The sequence below is a fragment of the Triticum dicoccoides genome, chromosome 4A (genome assembly GCF_002162155.2).
Source record: "Triticum dicoccoides isolate Atlit2015 ecotype Zavitan chromosome 4A, WEW_v2.0, whole genome shotgun sequence".
Lineage (NCBI taxonomy): Eukaryota > Viridiplantae > Streptophyta > Magnoliopsida > Poales > Poaceae > Triticum > Triticum dicoccoides.
The window spans coordinates 629,234,111-629,260,673 of NC_041386.1; the positions used below are offsets into that span (position 1 = coordinate 629,234,111).

Sequence of the window (26,563 nt, forward strand, 5' to 3'; positions counted from 1 at the left end):
TGTTTGTATGCTGGGATTTATCGTTGCTTTCCTATGTTGATGGATTGGCGACGGAAACCAAGAGGCAATGAGCAAAGTCTTGTACACCAAAGATTTTTGTAATAAAGAGAAAGCGGCTGAGTCTCTCCCTGTATCTGGTGTTAATTATTGTTATTATGCTCATGACTGTGCTATGTGCTTATGTGCTTGTCTGAATGGCGTGTTTGTTGGCTTATGTGATAGAACTACTTACAATTTTCAAGTGTGATCGGATGACTACGTTTCAGAACAAGTTTTGCAACAACTGTGACATATATCTTGAGTGACCTAAACATGAACTTTCCTCTGCATCACCACTGAAATCCATAAAAAATATGAACAGGAAATTTACAAAAAAATGTGATATATCACAACAAAAGTTACAGAAGTTATCTGCTAATGTCTATAACGTCAGTTATTCATAGTGGAAATATATTTTATGATGAATGTGACAAAACTAATATGATGTTGTATATGTCCGCATATTTTTTCAGCAGACTTGATCAAGGAAAAGAGTTTTGACTTAATACAAGGCTGAAATTTTCAATAAATGTGGTACATATAATATACAACTTCTCACACAAATCATATGATTTCTTACACATTTTCTCTTGAATCAAAATCCATGTGATATTGTGCTTACTGTCAACTGGGTGATAATCTTTTCTTAGATCTATACAGTTAAGTGGGTTTGCCTCTTGGTGTATTTGTAGTTCGCATGACAACATTGAATTGATTTGTTCTATCTCCGTTGGAAATTGAGATACTTTAGGGAGATAAAGAAGATAAAGGCGAAGAAGGCGATGACGACCACGTGAAGGTACGTGATAAGGTTGAAGTAGTGGTCCTCGAGGCCAAGGTAGCCCTCGAGGAACTCCCGCACTGTCTGGTTTGGTTGTCCAGGTACAAGAATTGGCTCTGTCCGATCACCAAGCTGGGAGAACATGAGTCCGTACACCGTCCATGCTGCTGGGTTTGCCCAATACACCCACCTCCACCAGACAGGGATCATCTATGTCCACATTGTTTTTGTTCATCGGGTTAATCATGCACAATCTATCCTCCATTTTTTTGTTTTATTTATTTCTTTGAAGGAAAAACTCTATTTAAAATATGCAACATTGGTTTGTAAGGGTACTATATTAATATGAAGCTGGTATGAAATATGCAATCTATTGAGGGGTTAGTTGGGGATTCCATGACCCTAATTTCCCATGTTCTCTTAAGTATGTATTGTAGTTATAGTGAAAAATATTAGGAGGAGGGGCTGGGTAATAGTTGGTAGAGCGAGGGCCATACCTCTCTTCCGATCATGAAGCCGGAGAAGATGTTCCAAAAGATGAAGATAAGGAAGGACAATCCAGAAGCTATCTCAATGTTCGGTGTTAGTGCCACTGTCATCATCCCGAAGAGTGTGTAGTACATGTAGCTTAGCACCATGTAAAGTAGAAACCAAAAGAACTTATTGGCGGTCATCTGGAATCCAATCATTGTGTATACTATTGTCGCGAATATGAACACTTGGACAAGCATGTAAGGCAATTCAATTGCCACCTGCAGATAGAATTTTAACATCCTAGTTGAAAAAATATTGCCAAGCATTGTAGCTTTAGATTCTTAACTTAATTTTAGAGTGGACGCGTAAAGTATTATTACCTGAGCTATGGCATAGGCCAACGTAGAGTATGTGCCTGCTGCCTTTTCTCGGCAGAGAACAATCCTCTTTGTTGCCACAACCGGTTGTAAGATACAACAGTTGTTGAAGCCAAGAAACAATGCTGATCCGTATATAAGCCCTAGTATGTTGAATATATCTTGTTGTTGTTTACTGTTCCATAGGTAAAGAAAGTTATGACATAGTAGAGGTGTGATATATTTTTCATGAAAGAAATTCCTTAGGTTTTTTCATTCCTACTTACATGGTTGATCCAGTCTGCCAAAATACAATTCCAAACATAATTGATAGAACAAATGTGTTTAGGAATCAAACAACATTATGCTCTGGATTTCCAATATGCACATCTTTGTTTCCATAGGCAAGCGATGCATTGTGCCCTAAAGTTTAGCCAATATCTTGGAGGGAAATTTAGATCTTCTGTGTTTGGCGCTGGTTTTCCAAGCTCTTCAATAAGAAGTTTGTTCTCCCTGAAAGGTAAATATTAATCATATTATACTTTTTATTATTCAATTCAACTTACATCCCAATGGATGTAGCATTATGATTACATCATGTGTACCTATATAGGGAGGAGCTCCGATAAATTTCAGCATAGTCCACTCCAATCTCGTATTCCGTTGTGTGTGAACTGACATCCAACATCCATGATGCTGGGTTTTGTCCATCTTTTATTCTAGGAACACCGGGGATATCCTGTGTAAAGATTTTTTTAATAGTTTTGCTCTCCATCGAGAATGAACAATCAAAATTGGCCAATCTTACCTCAAAATATTTTATCATGTTGCTAGAAAGTCAACCTAGTGAACCACTATATATGATTTGACCACCTCTTTTCATGAGTAGAAGCTGCAATTTATCAAATTTAATTGAGTTAAGGAAGTAAATATCTATTACTTACTAATAATCTTATTGAAGCTTATGTTTAAAAATACATGTAAAAGGACACTTGTTTTTCATTGGCAAGTACTTCTATGCTACTATCAACGCATATAGAAAAGGAAATGTGAGGGCCAATTACACCAAATATTTCACTTTGGCACAAAAACATGGTGGGTTTCATTCCTTGTAATTGATAGGGTAGTTCTATTTTTATTTATTGTTGTTTCTTTGATTTTTCAAAAAATGATAGTTTTTGGTTATGTGTACTATTAGTTTGATGCTCTTTCTAGTCATTGATCTTCAAACCACCTAACTATTCAGTTCTTGCTTGTATTTTGTAGAATTATTTTTGAGACATTTAATAATATGATTTATTCATACCTCATGAAAAGATTCAAATATCTCAATGCTTGGCTGATGAATTGTACAAACAATAGTTCGTCCAGTGTCTACTGTCTTTCTTATTGTCCTCATGACAATTGCCGCAGCACGGGCATCCAAGGCAGTGGTCGGCTCATCCATAAATATAATGGAAGGGCTAGAAACAAGCTCCACAGCTATTGTTAGCCTTTTTCGTTGCTCAGCTGACAGGCCAGTTGCTCCTGCCAGACCCACCATGGTATTCTTCAGTCCTGTTAACTCAACTAGATCCATGACTTCATCTATAAACATTTGAAACAAATTTAATGGCATGTATTATGAGATATCATGTTATAGATTAAACTTCTAATGGTGTTAACAATCATACATACATCTCTTTGGCACGATTTAACTTTTAAAGGCAAGCGAAGCCACGCAGAAAACTGCAGTGACTCATATACAGTGAGATTAGGGGAGTGGATATCACTTTGTTCACAGTAGCCAGAGATCCTTGAAAATGTCTCCTGCTTCTTTGCATATCCTTCCATTGTGATAGTACCTTCAATATATCCTTCAGTTTTTCTTCCAGCCAAAACATCGAGCAATGTTGTCTTTCCAGCACCGGTGATTCCCATCAAAGCTGTTAGCACCCCTGGTCTGAAAGCACCACTAACATCTTGTAGCAACTGAAGCCTTTTATCGGTCACTCCATACTTCATCATCTCCTAGTGTAAGATATGGATTCATATAGTGAACATGTGACTAGATGGATGCTACTATTTAGTTAAGTAAGTTCTGTTTGAGAGTATACCTTAGTTAAGTAAGTTCTGTTTGAGAGAATCCAAATAATACAGTGACACAAATCCAATACCAGTGCCAATCTGTGAGCAACCCCCTGATCTTGAGGATAGCATCACCAACGGTATTAGCATTTTCGTAATGAAATTCCTGTCACAAGAGGATATCATCATTAGGTCACATCTATGCTATACATGGTATACATCGTATCCAAAATACTAGATGAATGATTGATTACCGTGGCCCATCTTTCATCAAGGAACTCATTTAGGGAGATTGCATTTTGTGCATAGGTGAATGGGGATGCCCAGTATCCCCATTGTAACCATTGTTGGAGATCGTCTATTCAATGTAAGAAGTTTATGAGAATCTTAGAAGCTTACTATGCACACATGTATTGTGTTATAGGTTTTCCATACATCTTACTTAAATTAAGCTAAATCGCATCCAACCTTTTGAAATGACGATGCCTCCAAATATGAAGATTGCTATAAGAGATGTGGTGGCAAGCACGTTGGCCATCACTAGTGTCCTTGCTACCGCTGCTAATAAACGATACATGCCCATTGACATTTGATGCATGGAAAAAAGTACCAAGAAATGCTTCATGAATCTACAAAAAGTAATTAAGGCAATCATTTTCTATCACTACAACTTATTTAAGCTACTGCGATAACCTATATATTGAATTGACCAAGAGGAGATGTACCTAATAAAGGAAGGTGCGTAGCCAATCACATAGTAGGTTATGATGGTCCAAAGACTTGTTTGTACAAAAGATATTGGGATACTAAGAAGAAAACTTGGAGTAAGGATTGCCCATCCCAGCAATGCTAGAAAGTCTCTTTGCTTGTAGAAAGTGGGAAGTCGCTTTATTGTCACAACAATTTCAGCCATACCATTGAAGTTTACTATCATAACAGCCAAAAAGAGAGCTCCGATATACTTATTCGCATCAATAATAGATTTGTGGTTCATATTTGTTTGAAGAAAAATGGTTGATATCACCAAAGCAAGGATTGTTATCTGTATGGTCGTGAATATTTGTAGCGGGGAGTTTATTTTTAGAAGAAGTACTTCCCTTGAAAAGCATACCTTAAAAATATTCCATTTGGAGAGACCTGAACTAGTTTTCGCCTCCTTTATCTCTACTCTATTGTTTAGAACAAATAGTTTATCTTGTACAAGTCGAGGAAGATATGATGAATAGAAGGATTCTGCAAATTTTTCAATTGGATGGTAGTGATACATATGTTCCTCACCAATCCAGTATTGCTTTTGGTCCATCTTTGAGGTCACCTGGACATATGGAATTTTTTGTTAGTTTATTACTATATGTTATTATGCACAAGTACACAATATAATAATGAATTTGTGGATGGAATTGTGACTCAATGCCTGCCACAGTTCGTACCTTTAATGTACTAGTCGTCCCAAAGTTATTCCAAATAGTAATTTGGCACTGATAGTTAAATCAACACTAATGTTTATCTAGTAATTCCTTCATAAATTTTTTTAATGTAGTACCTCTTGAAGGAAATCAGCCATGTCTTTCCTGTTGGGGCATGTGAATCCCATGAACTCAAAAGAAATCAATAGCTTTTTCTCGAGGACCATGATATACAATTTGACCCTCGCATAAAAGGATTATGTCATCAAATAATTCCAATGTCTCGGGAGGTGGTTGAAGCAAGGAAATAACCACTGTGAGATCCATTAAATGAGCCATTTGTTGTATAACTTTTATTATCTCATATGTCGTGGTGCTATCAAGACCAGTTGAAATATCATCCATAAAGAAGCATCTTGCTAGACCAACTAGCATCTCTCCTGCATCAAGGAGTTCATCATGAAATGCAACAACAATAATACATTCACAAATAAGTGATTAATTAGGACATCAATATTGTATTTGATGACATTGGCACTGGCACCATGTAATATGCTTTTGTTCTACATAGTTGGCACCATGTAATATGCTTTTCTTCTACATAGTTGATTAGCTGGCATACTTTTTTGTAGAATGGGTTAGTTGGTGTTATTAACATGTTGTTCAGTGAATATTATAGTTATATGTTACAAATCCACTACATTTTATGAGCACCTTGCAGTAGTCTAAGTGATTCTCAATTCCATCAAATAAGAGAAAAGGTTCATTCTGGTCATGTCGAGTTTAGTATGAGGTCAATGTAGAACTCCAATACCATTTATTTGGAACCCTCGAATTTTAAGATCAGATTCTTTTGAATACTAAGATGTTTTTAAAGGGGATTGTGTGGATGCGGCATACGTGCGGAAAGTTTTGTGATGTCACACATGATGTGGTAGAGAACATATTATCGACGATGTTCACAAAGTACTTAATAACAGTATGTTGGATGCACATTTATTTGGATGACAGGGGCCAACTCGCTATAGTTGGAGGTGGATGATCTAGACAGGATGTCTAGATTGGATCTACTAATGAGCTATCATAACCTTCTAGTTTTTTTACAGTTAAAGTAGTCATGCGCCCATCCTATAAGGCCCATATATGGAGGTGTTGGTCGGTGGCCGCCGTCCTCGGTCTTGATCTTCTTGGCATACAAGTTTTTGACTTCACCCTGTTTGGTAGTGGCATGACTCCTTTTGATGTAACATGTGGGTGGTCCACCTAGGGGAATTGGTTGCCCACGCAACCCCCCGCCCCTCAGGTGTGCCACATGAGAGGGGATGAATATGGGCCATAATATGACACACGCATCATAGGTAAGTGTTGATGCCACTTCCTCTTGACACATATAAATACCAAAATTCCTAATTCAGAAAGAGCATGACTTTTTGGCGGCCACCTACTAAGAATATCACTAGCGGGCCCTTTCAGACATGTCCCAAGTTTTGTTTTAAACTAACCAATTCCCCCGTAAGAGAACTTCCATTTTTGGACCCCATTTATTGCCTTTTTGGAACTTTGGAAAAGCTTGAAAACTTCAGATTTTTTCTAACATAGGGAATTTCAAATTATGAAAATAGGGGATTTCAAATTTTATGAAGATCATAAAATTTACACGAAAAAATACATGGCGGGCTCCCATAGTTGTATCCATGTGATAACAACGCAAAACATGATGGAAAAGCTAGTAGTCACCTAGTTTGGTCGGAGAGTGATTTAGTAATGGGAAGGTGAATGTGGACATGAACCACTCACCCTGTAGCCGTTTCATTTTAAAAGAGTTTAAAAATTATTCTAGAATCTGGACATTAGTGGTATTTTTTCAAATGGTCAAAGTTGATGCTAAAGGTCCAAGACAGTCAAAATAACTAGGCAGGATATAGAAACTAAAGGATAACAACATCATTTATCATAATAACAACTTCTTAGCTAGAGTGTCAAATAGCACTGCATAGCTAGACATGCATTTAGATTTTTTATCCAGAATTGAATATAGATTATCTTAAGTAGATTACAATCTTTTTTCAATGTTTTGAATTTTTACCAAATTTTCAACATTTTTCATCACACCAATCACATTCTGAAGCACGTCACGTGCAACATTAGCAAAAATTGTCCACATCATACCGCATGTTAGAGGGAATGTTCACAAAAGAATTTTATTTCTCCCAAATGATAAATGTTTATAAAGGTTGGGAGTATCATATTTTACATCTCCTGGTTTAGCTTTGACCTCATATCTAAGCTCAAGGTTCAATTTGCAATAATTGCTCTAACATACATAAGGTTGCTCTGATTTGGTAGAATAAATATCAAATTTCAACCTGATATTGAAAATGTTTTTATGGACAACGGTAAAAAGTTCACGAGAAAGGGGTCATTTAATAGTATTGTCATTGTCGCACGTGCAATGCATGTTTTTTGCAAACATATAACACATTGGTTGAATTAGTTATTGCACGCATGCAATGCATGTTGTTTGCAAACATATACCATGTACAGAATTAGTTACACTAGATGATTGCATGAACACACATGGTTGACAAAATAAAGCTATTCCAAGATCATCATTGCTGCCGATCATTAATTTCCCAAATTCACTCGAATGGGTTCCATTGGGGAGAAAGATGAAGGGAATGTGATGAGACAGTGATAGAGATAGAGTTGGTGGAGAAATTCTTGTGAATTATAATTTTGATAGATAGAAACAAATGAAAATTGAAACCATGGGACACAATGTGCCATTTTAGGATGTTTATTACACATATTAATTAGAAGAAAAACTATTAAACAAAATTAACGATGGCGAGAAAATTCTACTTGTTTACATCCATAGATCAGATTTGATGAGTTGTTATGGTAAATAGTACTCCCTCCATCCCATATTAATCAATGCTGAAATGGATGCATCTAGCACTGAAATACATATAGATACATTCATTTCAATGTCAATTAATATGGGACAGAGGTAGCTAATCAAAACTTATTTTAATCGTTTAGTATAGATTTTTTTCATAGTGTCCTTTTGATTGAATATGTCCAGCAATTATGGTGTCATTTTGACACATTATTACACTATATCCTTATATGGTGCACTAATACTTTTTGTTAGTTGCGGAACATTATATAGAATAAAGGTCTGGTGAAGGTGGAAAAAATATTAGCTGTGTTGACTATTATAAAAAATATTCTGAAAGCGCACTCAAGGACATGAAAACAAAGGGTGAAGAGCCTAAACCCTCCTTTCTATATTCCAACATGCCTTATGTGTGACATTAAATTAGCGCACAACATTTTTGCAATATGATGGCTAGAGTTTTGGACTATATACCTCTTAGCTATGGTATCATAATGGGTTACTCGTGTCTAAGTAGTTCCCTAAGGAGAATATTCCATTTTTGGCCCCTTAACTTATCAACTTCAAAACTAGACAACTTGCATCTTGAAATATCCATTCCAAATGAATTTGATTCCTCGAACTTTCCAAAGCGGTTGCCGCCCTAACTCATCATGTTTTGACAAGTCATCACCGTGGTGGAAATCTACTAATTTAAATAGTACATGGCATTTCATCGACCATGTTTCCTGCACTACCACTAATAACGACAATGGCATGACAATTTGTGTTGATGGTTTAGTTCACAAGCGACGTTGATGTCCTGGCAAGAACCATCAACAACCAGGGTTGCCCAAGAGTGTGGGCATGAGAAGAATGCCAGATAGCATGTGTTTGGCGTTTAGCAGGTCCGGGCCTCTAGGACAGTTGCATCACAATGTACGGGAACCCCCTTGATAGCGGTTGGCTCAGCCCGTCGGCTGCCTCTAGTAGGTGCTCCACGGGCGGAGGTGGGAATGCGTGGGGGTGGTGCAACACCAAAGACAGAGGCGCCTACACGTGGGGAGAGGTCTGACCCCACGTCAGGTGGCATCGCCACATCACCCGAGGGAAGGGCAATGATACGTGCTTCTGTGTCCTTGTAGCTGACAAACATCTATGAGTGGTGTCCCAAGCGGTCACTACCTCTAGCGACATGCCATCATATGGTAGTACCTTCCAGAGGAAATGATGAGAATATGGTGCAGTGACATGCGATGACACAACCACGCTTGACAAATGTTTCTAGGCTAGTTCACAATATGGATGGAGCTGGTGTCGAACCATGGGTATAGTTTGTGAAAGATGAGTTGGAGTGCATGTGAACACCATCTCACTCTATGTCATGCGCATGTTGCAATGGTGAGAAGTGGTGGACCTAGAAAGTATAATGAGTGAGGGAAAACTACTCGAGTGGGGGCATATTATCTAGAAATTCAAAGAATTTAAGCATATTTTGTGAAACAACACTAGCAAATATTATTGAATTTTTAAATCGTGAGTGGAGGGGCCCCCCACTCAACTAAACATGGGTCCGATCCTAACAGTGAGGGTGGTAAAAGGATGGGGAACTTGACACGGTCAGGCGCACGTGCGGCTTGAGACAGGGCCATGTCTTGCTAGCTAAAAGGGCCACCGGTGGCGACGATGCATAACTCGCTGAACGGAGACGATTCATGGGGCGTAGTGTAGGCCGACACGCCACATACCCTGGGTAGCGCTCTATGCAGACATCACAAGAGTTCTCGACAAAATGTCCACACTATAGATATATGGAAGGAAATAGAATTTTTGACACATGAGAGACAATTGTTCAATACCCTGCTGGGTCGGCATGGAAAAATTTGGTTCAGTCGAGGTACCAAACTTGTCCATATTTGTCTACTTTTGGCAACTTATTTGTGCAAAGTGGACTAGCTTTGAAATTCAGCGATGCAAAATCCACAAGTAGGCAAGTTAAGGGATCAGAAATTTAGTTTTCTCCATAAAGGTCAAGCTATCAGGGCAAAGTTGGTAGTAAATTTCAAGAGAGGCTAAAATTTCAAAAAAGAGGAACAAAATACATGGCACAAAGTATAAAATGCTAACCAATCGTTGCCCTTTTCTTTTGTCCTCCCGATATGCCTCTTCTCATCTCATCCCCCACTAGGATATCAGCACACTCAGACAAACCAAGTATCTACATCACACAAATCTTGTGATTATGTTGTTAAGATAAATAACAGTTGTAAGTGCATCTAGTCCCACCCCTAGTTGGTTTTGGAGTATTGATGACAAACCTAATTGAGGGACTAATGTGTTTGTGAGAATTGCAGGATAAGACAGGTAGAAGTCCCTCATTGATTCGGTTTTCCTACCAGAGATGACCCCTAAAAATGTATGAAGACATTGATGTCAAAGGTGGTATGTGAAGATATTCACATTGAAGACTATGACAAGAGAAGACATCGCATGAAGCCTATGGAGCTCGAAGACTTAGATCTTTCGTAGTTCTTTTTCTTCCTTGTTGAGTCATAGGAACCACCGTACTGTTAAGTGAGGTCCAAGAGAACCAGTCAGAATGACTGAAGTGATGCTTAACCAAAACCTATGTCTTCGAGTGAAGACTATGAGAGCGAATCTTGTCCAGAGTCGGACAAGTCAGCTTTGCTTGTAGCCCAAGTAAAGTTGCCGTGTGTGTTTGAAATCTGACCGTTGGAACACGTGTCAGTTCCTTAGTGGCCCAGGGTCATTTTGGACAAATCAGGTCGGGTTGCCTAGTGGCTATAAATAGCTCAGCCCCTACAACCATAAATGGTTGGCTGCTCAGAGTTAGAGTACGACTTTTGTCATTTGAGAGCAACCCACCTCGAAGCCTTTGAGAGAGAATTCGTTGCGAGGATAAAGCCCTAACCACCCAGAGCCAAAGAGTGTTAGGCATCACTTAAGTCTTCCTGTCTGTGTGATCTGAAGACTTATTACACTTGAGGACTGTGAATCCTCCAGCCAGTTAGGCGTCGCGTTCTGAGCATCCAAGAGTCGTTGTGGATCGCCGGTGAACGAAGTCTGTGAAGGTTTGGGAGTCTACCTTGAAGACTTACCAGAGTGATTGGGCGAGGTCTGTGTGACCTTAGCTCAAGGGGAATACGGTGAGGACTGGGTGTCCTGAGCTGCGTGTTCAGGACTGGGTGTCCGGGACTATGTGTCCTCAGGTTTAAATACCTAGCCGCCCTAACCAGACGTACAGTTGTCATAGCAACTGGAACTGGTCTAACAAATCATTGTCTTCAACGAGTCACTGGTTTCATCCTTCCCTTCCCTTTACTTACTGTTGGTCCTTGTGAAGTCATTGTATGATTGCACTATCTTTTGTCTTCACTGAGTGACTGTGTGTTCTGTTTGGCTTCATAATATCTTCCTACCTGATCCTAGCTACCTAGCTGCTATAGGTAATTGTGCTTTCACTTCATTGAATACTTGACTATGGTTTGCCTAGTGTAGTCTACCTTCCGCTGCATGGTAATAGGTCTATTTCTATCGTTTTTCTTCAAAACTTCCACGTTTTGAAGACTTTCATAGAAATCGCCTATTCACCCCCCCTCTAGTTGATATAACGCACTTTCAATTGGTATCAGAGCAAGGTACTCCCTTGTTCTGTGTGATTCGGTTTAACCACCTGGAGTTTTAGCTATGTCGACTGCAGGGATAATTAAAGTCTCCGCTGCATGTCTCGTCTTTGATGGAACTGAATATCCCTACTGGAAGAATAAGATGCGCATGCATCTTGAAGCCATTGATGTCGACCTATGGTATGTCGTCAAGAATGGCGTTCCTAAGGCTGGTGAAGGTGTCACCGCTGCTGATGTCAAGAAGTTCGTTCAACTGGACTCCACTGCCAAGAACATCATCTGTGGTTATCTGACCAAAGGACAGTATGGCCGTGTAAGTGCTTTGGAAACATCTGAGCTAGTATGGGACTGGCTCTCCAAGGTCAATGAAGGCGTCTCAACCCAGAGAGATCAGAGAATCAGCGTCCTTCGCAATCTCTTCAACCGCTTCAAGAGAAATGACAATGAGAATGTCCAGCTCACATTTGATCGACTCACTGATATCACAAATGAGCTTCAAGCTCTCGGCGCCACTGAGATCACCAAGCATGAAGTCGTCAAGACACTCATGAGATCACTTGACATCTTGTTTGACACCCTAGCCCTGATGATTCAAGAACGTCCTGACTTCAAGACACTCGATCCGTCTGACATACTTGAGAGGCTCAACACACACGAGTTTCAGCTTCTGAGAAAAGAGACATCTACGGTCCCAACTATGGGCGAACTCGTGCCTTGAAGGCAAAAGCTGTCTCCACATCTACGGTCCCACTGGTTCGTCAAATGTTTTTGCTTCACAATTCTCTTCGTGAAGCCTATCCCCCTAACTGCACTGTAGGGTACGACACCAGCAGCTTCAGAATGGATTATTGATAGTGGGTGTACCAATCACATGACTGGCAAGAGAAGCCTTCTTATGGACTCAACCTTACATCCATCCGACAAGAGTCACATCACATTTGCTGACACTGGTAAAAGTAAGGTATTGGGTCTAGGTAGAGTTGCAATCTCAAAGGATCAACACATGGATAAAGTCATGCTTGTTGAATCCCTTGGTTTCAACTTAATGTCTGTCTCAATGCTTTGCGATTTAAACATGATCGTGATGTTTGGAAAATATCGTTGCCTTGTTCTAATGGAATCTGACAAGTCTCTAGTGTTTGAAGGGTATAGGAAAGATGATTTGTACGTGGTAGATTTCTCAGCAGGACCACAACTTGCTGTATGTCTTTTGGCAAAAGCTTCAGAATGCTGGCTCTGGCATCGGAGGCTAGGGCATGCTGGCATGAGGAACCTCCACACCCTTGCAAAGAATAAGCATGTCATAGGCATCGAGGACGTCAAGTTCAAGAAAGATCACTTATGCGATGCCTGTGAAGCAGGAAAGATGATGAGAGCCAAGCATCCCTCGAAGACAATCATGACAACAACTCGACCCTTCGAACTGCTCCACATGGATCTTTTCGGTCCCACTCATTACTCAACTCTTACTACTACTGATTGTCTCTATGGCTTTGTCATTGTTGATGATTATTCTAGATATACTTGGGTGCACATAATCCTAAGACTGAAGTGCAGGATGTCTTCAGACGCTTCGCCAATCGAGCAATGAACAACTATGGCGCCAAGATAAAGCACATCAGAAGTGACAATGGTACTGAATTCAAGAACACTGGCCTTCATACATATCTTGATACTTTTGGCATCACACATGAATTCTCAGCTCCGTACACGCCACAGCAGAATGGCGTCGTCGAACGCAAGAACAGAACACTCATTGAGATGGCCCGAATGATGCTTGATGAATACAAGGCTCCAAGAAAATTCTGGCCTGAAGCCATTGATACTGCATGCCATACAATCAACTGTGTTTATCTTCACAAGCTTCTGAACAAGACATCTTATGAGCTCCTTACTGGCAAGAAGCCAAATGTCAGTTACTTCAGAGTATTTGGCGCCAGGTGCTGGATCAAGGATCCACATCACACTTCAAAATTTGCACCAAAAGCACATGAGGGTTTTATGCTTGGATATGGAAAGGATTCGCACTCCTACAGAGTCTTCAATCTCTTTCATTATAAAGTGGTTGAAACAGTGGATGTGCGGTTCGATGAGACTAACGGTTCACAAAGAGAGCACCTGCCAAATGTGCTAGATGAAGTTCCATCCAGTGAATCAATCAAACTTATGGGAACTGGAAAAATCATACCCTCTGAAGCTCAACCTGAAGAGGAACTTATCATCTCCGCACCTGATCAACCTGAAGACAATGCTCAGCCTGAAGACAATCCCTCTAACAATGACAATGATCAGCAAGAGCAAAATCTTCGCCCTGTACATCCTCGTGTTGCCAATGAAGTGCAGATTGAGAGAATAATTGATAGCATCAATGCACCCGGTCCGCTCACTCGTTCAAGGGCAACACAGCTAGCAAATTTCTGTGGGCACTTTGCATTCGTCTCAATAACAGAACCCAAGAAAGTTGAAGAAGCCTTCATGGAACCTGAATGGATTCAAGCTATGCAAGAAGAGCTTCAACAGTTTGAGCTGAATAATGTATGGGAACTGGTTAAGCGTCCTGATCCTCGGGAGCACAATATAATAGGCACCAAATGGATATACCGCAACAAGCAAGATGAGCATGGTCAAGTTGTCAGAAACAAACCTCGTCTCGTTGCTCAAGGATATACTCAAGTGGAAGGGATTGACTTCGATGAAACATTTACTCCCGTGGCTCGACTTGAAGCCATACGCATACTGCTGGCCTATGCAAATCATCATAACATACTTCTATATCAAATGGATGTGAAGAGCGCATTTCTCAATGGCAAGATTGAAGAAGAAGTGTATGTTGCACAACCGCTTGGCTTTGAAGATCCAAAGCATCCTGACATGGTATACAAGCTCAACAAGGCACTGTATGGCCTCAAATAAGCCCCTCGGGCTTGGTATGACACACTCAAATACTTCCTGAAGAGCAAAGGCTTCACACCTGGTTCTCTCGACCCCGCTCTCTTCACGAAGACATATGATGGTGAACTGTTTGTGTGCCAAATATATGTGGATGACATTATCTTCGGCTGCACCAATCAGAAATACAGTGAAGAGTTTGGATATATGATGCAAGAGCAATACCAGATGTCCATGATGGGAGAGCTGAAGTTCTTCCTTGGTCTTCAAATACGACAGCAACGCAACGACATCTTTATATCTCAAGAGAAGTATCTCAAAGATTGCCTGAAGAAGTTCGGTATGCAAGACTGCAAAGGCTTCACGACGCCAATGCCAGCCAAACATCATCTGGGTCCCGACGACAATGGTAAAGAGTTCGATCAAAAGGTATACCGCTCCATGATTGGTTCTTTACTTTATCTATGTGCATCTAGGCCAGATATTATGCTTAGTGTTTGCATGTGTGCTCGATTCCAAGCGGCACCAAAGGAATCGCATCACTTAGCTGTGAAGCGAATTCTTCGATATTTGGCTTACACCCCAACTCTAGGATTATGGTATCCAAAGGGCTCAGAGTTTGATCTAGTTGGATTCTCGGATGCTGATTATGCTGGTGACAAGGTTGATCGCAAGTCTACATCAGGCACATGTCATTTTCTGGGACAATCACTTGTATGTTGGTCTTCAAAGAAGCAGAACTGTGTATCTCTCTCCACTTCTGAATCTGAATACATTGCTGCTTGATCTTGCTGCGCTTAGCTTCTGTGGATGAAGCAAACACTCAAAGACTATGGCATTCATCTGAAGCAAGTGCCACTCTACTGCGACAACGAAAGCGCCATCAAGATTGCCAACAACCCAGTTCAGCACTCAAAGACAAAGCACATTGAGATTCATCATCACTTTCTCAGAGATCATGTTGTGAAGGAAGATATTAATATCATACACGTCAACACTGAAGAGCAATTGGCAGATATTTTCACCAAGCCCTTGGATGAGAAGAGATTTTGCAAGTTACGGTGTGAGCTAAATATCTTGGAATCCTCAAATGTTTTGTGATCAGGCACACATCCTAACACTTATGCATATTGATGACTTAGATGTGCAACACACGAAGCAAAGTATATCTTCAATCAATGAAGACATGCATTTTAAGTGTGAATACATTAATGAGGAATTTGATCTCGGAGCGCCACGATAATTATGCGCCGTGTCTAGGTCTAACACTTCCTATACGGTGGGTAACGCCACCACCAAATGTTCTGTTTGAAGTGTTTCACTCGTGGCGTTACATTTGCTATGTCTTCACATTTGGTTTGGCTTCAATCTCAACATGCCTTCATGATTATCTTCACTATGTTGATTATCTATACTACTATTAAAGAGCAAACACAACTCCCCTTAAAACCACACAACAAACTGTATACAGGATAACCAGGGCCCCCCAATCAAATTAAGTTAAACACATCCTACTATCCATATTACGTCAATGTTCCGCAACCCAAATCAATGGCTCGGATTAATTGTTCTGCCGGCAGACGCCGTGGTTTGCCCATTGTGCTAGCGCTCCGTGTCCTCCGGTCCTCGCGGCCCCATTACCTCAGCCCTCTCCCCAATCCAATCTCCCTCCTGAAAAATCGCCATCGCCAGCCCGCCGATCGCCACTCCTCCTCTTCTGCCAGATTGGCGCTAGCGAAGGATTGCCAGCCACCCGAAGCGACCGGAGCGGCGAGCGGCGGAGAAAGGGAAAGATGGCGGGCCGGCGGCGAGGGAGGAGACGTTGCGGGCGGCGGGCATCCTGATCAAGCACGAGGGGTCCCGGCGCAGGGCGTCCTGGAAGAACCCCGAGGGTCGGTCGGGTAATCTCCGCCACCACGGCCACCGCGCGCCTCGGCGAGCTCCGCAACTAATCCTCGCCGGTCGCGCCTCCTTCGCCGACCTCGAAGCGCAGCATTCCGCCCTCCGTAGATCGTGCTGCACCATCTCCTTTCGCGTCGCCGCCGTCCGGTATCCTATCTCCCTGACCCGGCCCATGCCACATCTCTCTCCTTTCTCTCTCCCCGATCGGACCTGTGCCGGTGTACGCGCATCTCCCGCCAGCGCATGTGGCAGATGAGGTCGGGGCCCCGGTGCAAAGAATGGCCACAGTTGCGCAGTCCCACGTTGGTGGCCGTCGCCTGCGGAGTATAGCAGAGGAGCGTGTGGACCAGGGAAGCGGGCGGAGCTCCGGCAGCACTGCAGCCGTCGTTCTCTGACCTGTTCTCTGAACGTGTTAACCTGCTTTCCTGATCTAACTGACGGTGCAAGTAGTCATTTAACTGCAGGTCAGCACATGTCTATGTCCATTTAACTGGTGGCGCACTGGTCCTTCTGGCCAGCATCGCAGTCGGCGAGCCTGCCGAGTGGCGTGGTGGAGCAGCCCTTGGCTGGCTAGCACATCACGAGCGGCTGTGGCGTGTGAAATCCTTAAGGATTGTAACCGCAGGGGAATAGATAAGAGACCATGTCTCTTTGACTTTTTGGTACTGTATTTTATACAGAATGGCAAGGATAGGCCAAAAATCATGGATATGTTATATAGTCCTTGTTCATACTTGGGGACTCCAGTATGATGGATTGTGCTTGCTATTATTAAACATAACGATATTATTCTTTCTTGTATTACAGATTATCAAGACATTGGTGATCACATTAAACCAACATAGTAAGCTATCAGATTTCTTAGTTACGCTGAAGTAAGTACAACTATTGGTCATACTTCGCCCATGGAGCATGTAGCATGCCACAATGTAAAGAATTACATAGCAGATCATAATATTGGGAGCAACCGAGAAGCCTTACCTGGGGTTTAGTGATGTTGATTAATATACTCCCTCCATTACAAAATACTTGTCCTGGTTTTAGTTTTAGTTCAAATCTGAACTAAAACCGCGGCAAGTATTTTGGAATGGAGGGAGTAGCATATTTGTCTTCATAGTTTCTGTTCTACCCATTACCTTTAATATTTTTAATTCTGACATTTCGGTGAAGGTTACACTGGTGGAAGAGATCTCATAGCATGTGTGCACGGTACCGCCCATAGTGAATCATCAGTAACTAAGGTATATTCTCTGCCAATATCTGTATTTTGTTTTTACACGATATCTTGATTTAACTATGTTTTACTATGTTATGCCTTGGCGTACAGAGCTCATTCTATTTAGGTAGAGACTGGTATTTTAAAATGTGTATTTATACACTTTGCCTTTTCTTTTCATTACCTTGCTTCTTCCTTGTTTTCTGTTTTGTGGAAACTTGGAACAATAGTTGATTTGTAATATTATGTTGTGCTACCAGATTATCTTCTATATGCATGTGAATTCTCATATCTATGTCTTGCTAGGCAGCCAGACCCACCAGATTTCAGAGAAAAGTACAAAACAAACCTATAAGCATGCTAAAGGCATCAATGGATATATATAGGAGGTATGAACATGACAATCGAGTAGGCCTTTATGCAAGTTGTGTCCTTACTTAGTAGGTACTTAAATGTTGTGATCATTGTGTTGTCCCTTCCTAACAATTCCGCATGAAAAGTATTGATTTATCTCAAATTCGCAATTTTCTAAAAAATTCGGAATCATATCGATTGGCATTATGCAGGTTTGTGAGACACTACTTTCCATAAATCTTGTTGAGCGCTACGATATTTTGTAACCATGATCATTTGAGATTATCTTTACATTGTTTGCCGCCATCCTCATGGATATGAGTGGAAGAAGGATTCTTCTAACGATATGAGATGATAAATTGTCGAATGATGCATATGAAGACAAAGTATTAAGTAGGACTTCGTTTTGAGAATCTTTTTTTTCAGATCTACACATCTGGAACATTCCCGAGCTTCCTTTTCACATGAATATCATTCTACCTCTAGGTAACAACATATTTGTGAACCGTAGTGATAGAAAAATGATCATGGGAGACTAGCATGCTATCATAAAGTTGATGTTAAAAAGAAAAGCAGTGGCAAGGAAAACTTATTTTGTTTATTGTTTGTGTATGTAACCTGAACACTAAATGATGTTTTAGGCACATTGTTTATTCTGGTAATATGTTCCCGCATTGGCCCTTTCCAACATCATGGTAAGGAGTATGTCACTCATTATCTGCCTTGTATTCTGTTTTTTAGGGCCATTGTATTTTGTTGTAGTATGGTTCTAATGATTTTTGAAAAATGTATCTTCTGAATGTGATATTCACTTGGAGTATGGCTCCTATGAGTTTCGAAATCATTATCTTTTGAATGTTGACCAACCATCCAATCTGATGAAGGTTTTCACTTTGTGAAACCATGATTGATGTGTATAATTTATGTTGCAGTAGAATAACCTTTTTTATATGTATATTTTCAAAAACAGTGGTGTTTTGGATAGCTTTTTTTGCAGATTGCTAAAACTGAAAATCAAGACAAGCCTTGTGCCCATACACCAATAAAGGCTGGTTAAGAGAAATGCTATTACTATGCACTCATGGAACACTGTGGTGGCCATGCATTGTGCTTGGACGTGATCTAAGTTTGAACTTACAACCTAGCAACATTATCTTTTCCTGGCTGCAGGAATTAAATTACGGCTTCAGTGTTCCTAATGATTTATATCTCAATGTAGCACTGAATCCTTTGTTGTGACTGTATCCTTTGTTGTGACTGGAAAGTCATCTGAAGGCATATGATATGTTGTTTTTTGTCTTTACTGGGTATTTTGCAGCAACGAACATGCATGAAGTATTGTTTGTGCCTATTAGTTGAGACGTGCTCTCAGTCTTCAAATCTTGAATTCTAACGAGACGTGCGTTGCACGTGCATGCTTACTAGTATATATATACTAGTGTTCTGTCCTCTACAGCATTCACTTATAGCTATGTCTTCTTGTTGAATCTTTTGAACTAAGTGAATGTGATCGGACCCTAACCTCTCTATGCTTTCTATCTCAAACTCTAACTCTCCAAATCATATGCATTCTCTTGAAACTGTCAAATGTCTTCTCTGCGTCCTTGTCAGCAGAAGATACAGAGATAAACATTAAGTCCGCTTTCAATGCTAATTCCTTCACCTGAAACCCGGAGAAGTGGGAACGACCACCCGACAATCCAGACGTGCGTGGGACGTGGAACAACCTCCGATATGCTGCATGATGGCCACGTGTTCCTCAGATGTGAATCGCCAGGGGCACCTGTGTAATAACACTGAGCCGCCCCTGTCCCTATAAATACACGCCACACCACAGTCATTATCTCTTCTTCCACTCTCGCACGAACCCTAACGCCACCGCTAGCCCTCGACGACGCCGGCGACGAAGCGCTTAGCTGCCGCAACCTCTCCAACACCGTCTTCACGCCGACCGCGGACATCGTCCTCTCCGCCGTCGCCGTAGGTGTCCTCCGTCGCCAAGTTAGGGCACGGACGATCGAACTGCTCGGCCTCCTCTTCCACTCCGTCTAGCAGTTCCTTGTGTGGTAAATAAAAACCTCCTTTTTACGGCCCCTTTGATCCTACAGATTCGTCACTTTCTACCACAAGTAGTTTCTATTCACACATGTTGGATCCACTTCATACTGCATCTCATATTATGCCTAGTATGTTCACTTATGCTTCAGAAAGTAGTTAGATTCCTCACTTGTACTGATCCGTGGATTCGTACAAATCTGGAACTAACTCCTTATCTATGAGTGAATGTCTTCGCATGATGAGGTCAATGTCTTCTAAACTAATTTATCTTCAAAATCTTCTGAGAATGCATATGACCTCTTCCCCTTCCCTCGCACCTTAATGCTGTCACAGGTACATGTCCGCGGGAGAATCCCTTGGTTCTCATAGTCTGCATTCATTTGCAGAATTCTTACAGTATCATATAGATTCTCCCGAAGCCAATTCCTGTTTGTCCAGTAAGCAAAAGCCTTTGAAGCCTTTGAACATGTTGAAGCCATTCAGTTTAAAGTTCATGGCTATAGAGATATCTGCAAGGAAGGGAGGCAGACAACGTCATGGGGGAACATCAAGAGATTTGCCTGATGACCTCTCAGAGCTTTACAAGACAGATCCTGAAGAGGATTACAATCAGCGCAAGACCCGAATCCAATGGATTCGAAGATATTGGGTAGAACAATGGTTCAAATACCGGTTTGTGACCCAGGAATATGCTGAGAAAAATGCCATCAAGCGACCTTGGGGAGACATCCTATACAAAAATCTTCAACCCAGGTCCAGAGCTAAAGCCATTGAACAAGGCTTCTATCCCTGCATGGTTCGTGGACCACAACCCGCGGATGCTGACCCATCGTCACTGCTATGGTGTCGAGACGACAATCTGTTCAAGCGCAACTTCCAGTTTGCCCAGAATTCGACGAAGCAGAACAAGAAGTCTTTGGGACTAGACTTCAACCCTGGTCCCTCTGCTCCCCGTGCCGATGGCACCCGCGAAGCTGAACCCAATATTGTTGGGCCCTTCTACAACCTGGAAGGTCTCATCACTCATATCGTGGTTCAAGGGACAGCCGTGGATGAGCCTGCAGATGACACTAAATCAGATGAAGCGCCTGCAGCGCCGAAGCCAAAGAAACTGAAGCAGCCTAAAGCTTCAAAGCCTGCCTCAGCACCAAAAATCTCACGGGCGAAGCCATTGGCTACTGCACCTCCTGAAGACAGTGTGCAGTCTGAAGATCTGTCACGCATCTCCAAGCCCCAGAAAGTCAAGATGCCTCTGCCACACACCAGCCAAGAACTGACTGCTGCTGCTATTCTGCGCAGCGATGCCATTGATCTGTCCAGTGATGAAGATCTTGCACATGACGCTCTTGAGCAACTGATCAAGAGCAAAGAAGAAGCAGAAATCTTCAATGATCTGCCTCTCTTTGACGTGGCAATCATCCACAACTTCATTGATCAGTGGTTTGACACGCCCAACCTCAGCTTCGAAGATCTGTAACTTCCAATTGGCCTCAGTGTTGCCTTCCATGGCGCCATTGCTTCAGAGCTAGCAGCTCAGTGCATCGTCGAACTGAAGCAAAAGATTGACTTTGAGAAAGCTCAGTTCAAGAAGCATATGGCCAAGCTCAGCGTGCAAGAGGTGAAAAATTTCAAGATTATGCTGCACGAGCTTAAAGAAGCCTTTCTCAAGAAACGTGCAGAAGCTCAAGGTTCTCGTGAGCGCATGAAGGTCCTGGCTGACAAGAGTGTGCAAGCCTACAATGAGGCTGAGAAGCGCAATGCCCTTGGTTGTCCTGGCATCGACCCTAGGATGGCTACAAAGCAGCAGCAGAAGAAGAAACCCGCTATGGCCGAACCCGACGCACCAAGGCAGGAAGCACATCCCATTGTCTTCCCAACCAGCATGACTGGCTCAAAGCCAAAAGACAGGTCTACCGCTTTAAAAGTGAAGAAGATAATGACTGCTGAGGCTGAAGCCAGAAAGAGGAAACATTCTAAAGCCTCTGATGCTGCTCCCTCCAAGAAGAAGCGGAAGACCAAGAAGGAACGTGCTGCTCCCACAGAGCCCTTACTTGTTGAACCCATCTCCATGGTTCGCCCTGCCGCTGAACATCAAGAGCGCCAACTGACTGTCCATGAGCCTGCTTTCACAGAGGCTCATGAAGCTGAAGACTTTCCAGCAGTTGATCCCACTTCTGCTGAAGACATTGGTCACCATGACCATGTTGAAGATGATGCAGTTCTTCCTCAGATCGAGCACCAATAGGTATCATCGCCTGTGCTTACGCACAGCGAACTCATCAGCATTGGTCGTCCTCTGACGCCAATTGCTCAGGATGCATCATGGGCTGATCACCCACAAGAACAAGAAGAAGATGACCTTGAGGCCCAGCCAACTCCTTTTCCAAAAGCGTCGCCAGCGTTACGCAGGCTTCTAAAAGGACCAAGGCCTCTACTCTCTGAATCTGAAGCTAAAGCTGCTGAAGACATTCTGACTGCATCAGCCGATGACACCCAAGAAGAAGAACGTGTCCCCACTCCCCCAACTACTGACGAAGTTGTTCTCGCAGAGAACGTGTCTGTGCCCGACCCTCCAGCTCATCAAGTGGAGGTAGAAAATCTTGAGGCTGCCACCACCAACACCAATGAAGCCACTGACGCTATCATGGCTAAAGCAAATGTGGAGCCTACACCAACCCAAGAACCAGAAGTCAACGAAGCCAATGATGCTACTGCTTCTGTTCCTGCACCTGCTGCTGGTCCTCAGTTTGACTATCATGTTGAGCACAAGCCTCAGGTACAGAAGCCAATTCCAAGGTTGCCCAGGTTTCCAGGTCCTGCATCAGCACCTGGATCCTTCAATGTCAATGGCTTCAAAGCAGAGAACACTTTCTTCAACAGCTCCAAGAACCCCTACTCAAGGGAACGAATATCTTCTGATCGGTTCTGGAGCTATCCACAGCGAAGCTATTACTCCTGCATTCTGTACAATCAAGGTCGCATCTTCCCACATAAGCGTCTTGACACCGAAGCAATAGCTGGTCTGCCCTGTCTGGAAGAAGCTCTGGATTGCTTCAAAATGGTTGGACTGTTGCCTTTTGTCACCGACCAAGAGCACTGGAACGAAGAGTTGCTGCTCTAATTTTATGCCACACTTTACATACGTGGCTACAACAGAGATCCGAAGACTTGGGTCCTGGAGTGGATGACAGGAAATGTTCATCACGAAGCCAAAACCTTTGATATCATTGAGCTCACTGGTCTGCCCACTCCTGGAGATCTCTATGAACCTGGCTGTCAGCTTCATAGTGAAGCTATGAAGAACATCTTTCAGAAGCCTGAACCGAACATGAGTCAGATGCTCAGTATGATGAAGCCCTTGCCACAAGATGCTGCATATCCTAAGGAGTTCTTTGTTGAAGACCTTGAGTATCTGCCAAGGACTATCTATCACATCATAAGACGAACTCTCTGGCCCATCAAAGGGCATTCTCCACATGCCAAGCTGGAAGGTGCAATGAAGACTTTGGTCTTCTATATTCTTCATGGCAAATGCTTCAATGCACAAGACTTCTTCATCCGCCAACTTGCTGCATCAGGCTCTGATCTTTTTGGCTTGAAGTTCTATGCTCCATGGATAATGCGGCCGATTAAACTCCACTCCGCTATCTCATATCAGCCATCTGCTCGCAATCATCGGATCTTTTTGCCTGATGTGGATATGTCCGTTGAAGCCATTTATCCTGAGCCTGCCAAGGAGCCTCTTAGTCTTCAGAATGCGGAGCATCAAAGTTTCTCTCAGAACATTGAAGGAGTTGAAGTAGTCACTCGTGCTTATCCTCTGGCTGGAACTACACGTGCACCTCATCGTGCCCTTACTGAAGCCACCGAAAGCACTATTGCCCAACGACCCAAGAAGCAATCTCGTGTTCTCAATGACCGAGAGCTTCTGGTGGCTCTTCATCAGAAACAGGATAGGCATCATGACTGGCTGAAGCGCCAAATGCAAAGCCTCTTGGTGGATGTTAACCGCATTCGCAATCTTGCCACCAAGAATGCCTTTGTTGCCCATGAAACCTCTCGACGCACATGGAAAGGGCTGACGCTTATGTGCTCTGAAGATGATCTTCAAGAGGATGGCTTCTCTGAACGCTTTAAGTTTGACTCCACACCTCCCTGAAGGGCAGTGCTGCGACGAACTCCATCTCTTGAAGACTCTGAGTTCTCTTCCTCTGCGGCAACTGTGAATGCCCGAGTGATCGAGGACGAAGACGATGCTACTTCACCACCCCCTCCTTCAGCACGCTTCGACACTGCTCCAAGTTCTTCTGCACCGCCGAACACTACCGACGACCCTGCTGCTTCGCCTACTCTTCATGGGAACGAGTAGACGCTCTATGTCTTCAAACCTTTTTGGTCCTTAATGACAAAAGGGGGAGAAGCATATGAGTTCGATAGTCTTCAAGCGGGTCCATATGGGCGGTTGCTTTATATTTTGCCTAGTGTTTACAACTCTCGTTTTGATACATTTGGTTCTTTGAGTTGTAACACTTAAACTCGATGATCGTCTGCTACTTATTTGCTACTTTGTGATGCGATGATAAATTCCGCATGTGCGACGATAAAATCCGCACTTAGATCATTTTGCAGACGTCCATTTTCTATTATGCATGTCATTATCTTCACATACCTTCACATGCATAATGAATTGTCATCATAAGTTGAAGAGGATCTCCACAAGTACAACCTGCCATGTGCATTTGCATTCCAAAAGCAAATTACTCATATGCACATCTTCAGGGGGAGCCCTTGCAACTTATGAAGACAATTCCTTATCCTTTACAATTTCACATTATATTCCCCATTGAAAACTTCAACTAGTTTGTCATCAATCACCAAAAAGGGGGAGATTGTAAGTGCATCTAGTCCCACCCCTAGTTGGTTTTGGAGTATTGATGACAAACCTAGTTGAGGGACTAATGTGTTTGTGAGAACTGCAGGATAACACAGGTAGAAGTCCCTCATTGATTCGGTTTTCCTACCAGAGATGACCCCTAAAAATGTATGAAGACATTGATGTCAAAGGTGGTATGTGAAGATATTCACATTGAAGACTATGACAAGACAAGACATCGCATGAAGCCTATGGAGCTCGAAGACTTAGATCTTTCGTAGTTCTTTTTCTTCCTTGTTGAGTCATAGCAACCACCGTACTGTTAAGTGGGGTCCAAGAGAACCAGTCAGAATGACTGAAGTGATGCTTAACCAAAACCTATGTCTTCGAGTGAAGACTATGAGAGCGAATCTTGTCCAGAGTCGGACAAGTCAGCTTTGCTTGTAGCCCAAGTAAAGTTGCCGTGTGTGTTTGAAATCTGACCGTTGGAACACGTGTCAGTTCCTTAGTGACCCAGGGTCATTTCGGACAAATCAGGTCGGGTTGCCTAGTGGCTATAAATAGCTCACCACCTACAACCATAAACGGTTGGCTGCTCAGAGTTAGAGTACGGCTTTTGTCGTTTGAGAGCAACCCACCTCGAAGCCTTTGAGAGATAATTCCTTGTGAGGATAAAGACCTAACCACCCAGAGCCAAAGAGTGTTAGGCATCACTTAAGTCTTCCTGTCTGCGTGATCTGAAGACTTATTACACTTGAGGACTGTGAATCCTCCAGCCGGTTAGGCGTCGCGTTCTGAGCATCCAAGAGTCATTGTGGATCGCCGGTGAACCAAGTCTATGAAGGTTTGGGAGTCTACCTTGAAGACTTACCAGAGTGATTGGGCGAGGTCTGTGTGACCTTAGCTCAAGGGGAATATGGTGAGGACTGGATGTCCTGAGCTGCGTGTTCAGGACTGGGTGTCCGGGACTGTGTGTCCTCAGGTTTAAATACCTAGCCACCCTAACCAGACGTACAGTTGTCACAGCAACTGGAACTGGTCTAACAAATCATTGTCTTCAACGAGTCACTGGTTTCATCCTTCCCTTCCCTTTACTTACTATTGGTCCTTGTGAAGTCATTGTATGATTGCACTGTCTTTTATCTTCACTGAGTGACTGCGTGTTCTGTTTGGCTTCATAATATCTTCCTACCTGATCCTAACTACCTAGCTGCTATAGGTCATTGTGCTTTCACTTCATTGAATACTTGACTATGGTTTGCCTAGTGTAGTCTACCTTCCGCTGCATGGTAATAGGTCTATTTCTATCGTTTGTCTTCGAAACTTCCACGTTTTGAAGACTTTTATAAAGTTGATGTTAAAAAGAAAAGCAGTGGCAAGGAAAACTTATTTTGTTTATTGTTTGTGTATTTAACCTGAACACTAAATGATGTTTTAGGCACATTGTTTATTCTGGTAATATGTTCCCGCATTGGCCCTTTCCAACATCATGGTAAGGAGTATGTCACTCATTATCTGCCTTGTATTCTGTTTTTTAGGGCCATTGTATTTTGTTGTAGTATGGTTCTAATGATTTTTGAAAAATGTATCTTCTGAATGTGATATTCACTTGGAGTATGGCTC

General features: G+C 42.3%; 1 pseudogene; it reads right to left on the reverse strand.

The window, feature by feature from the left end:
* Positions 1 to 760: 760 nt before the first annotated feature.
* The window catches only part of LOC119283902, a 126,420-nt pseudogene continuing 100,617 nt past the window's right edge, over positions 761 to 26,563 (reverse strand).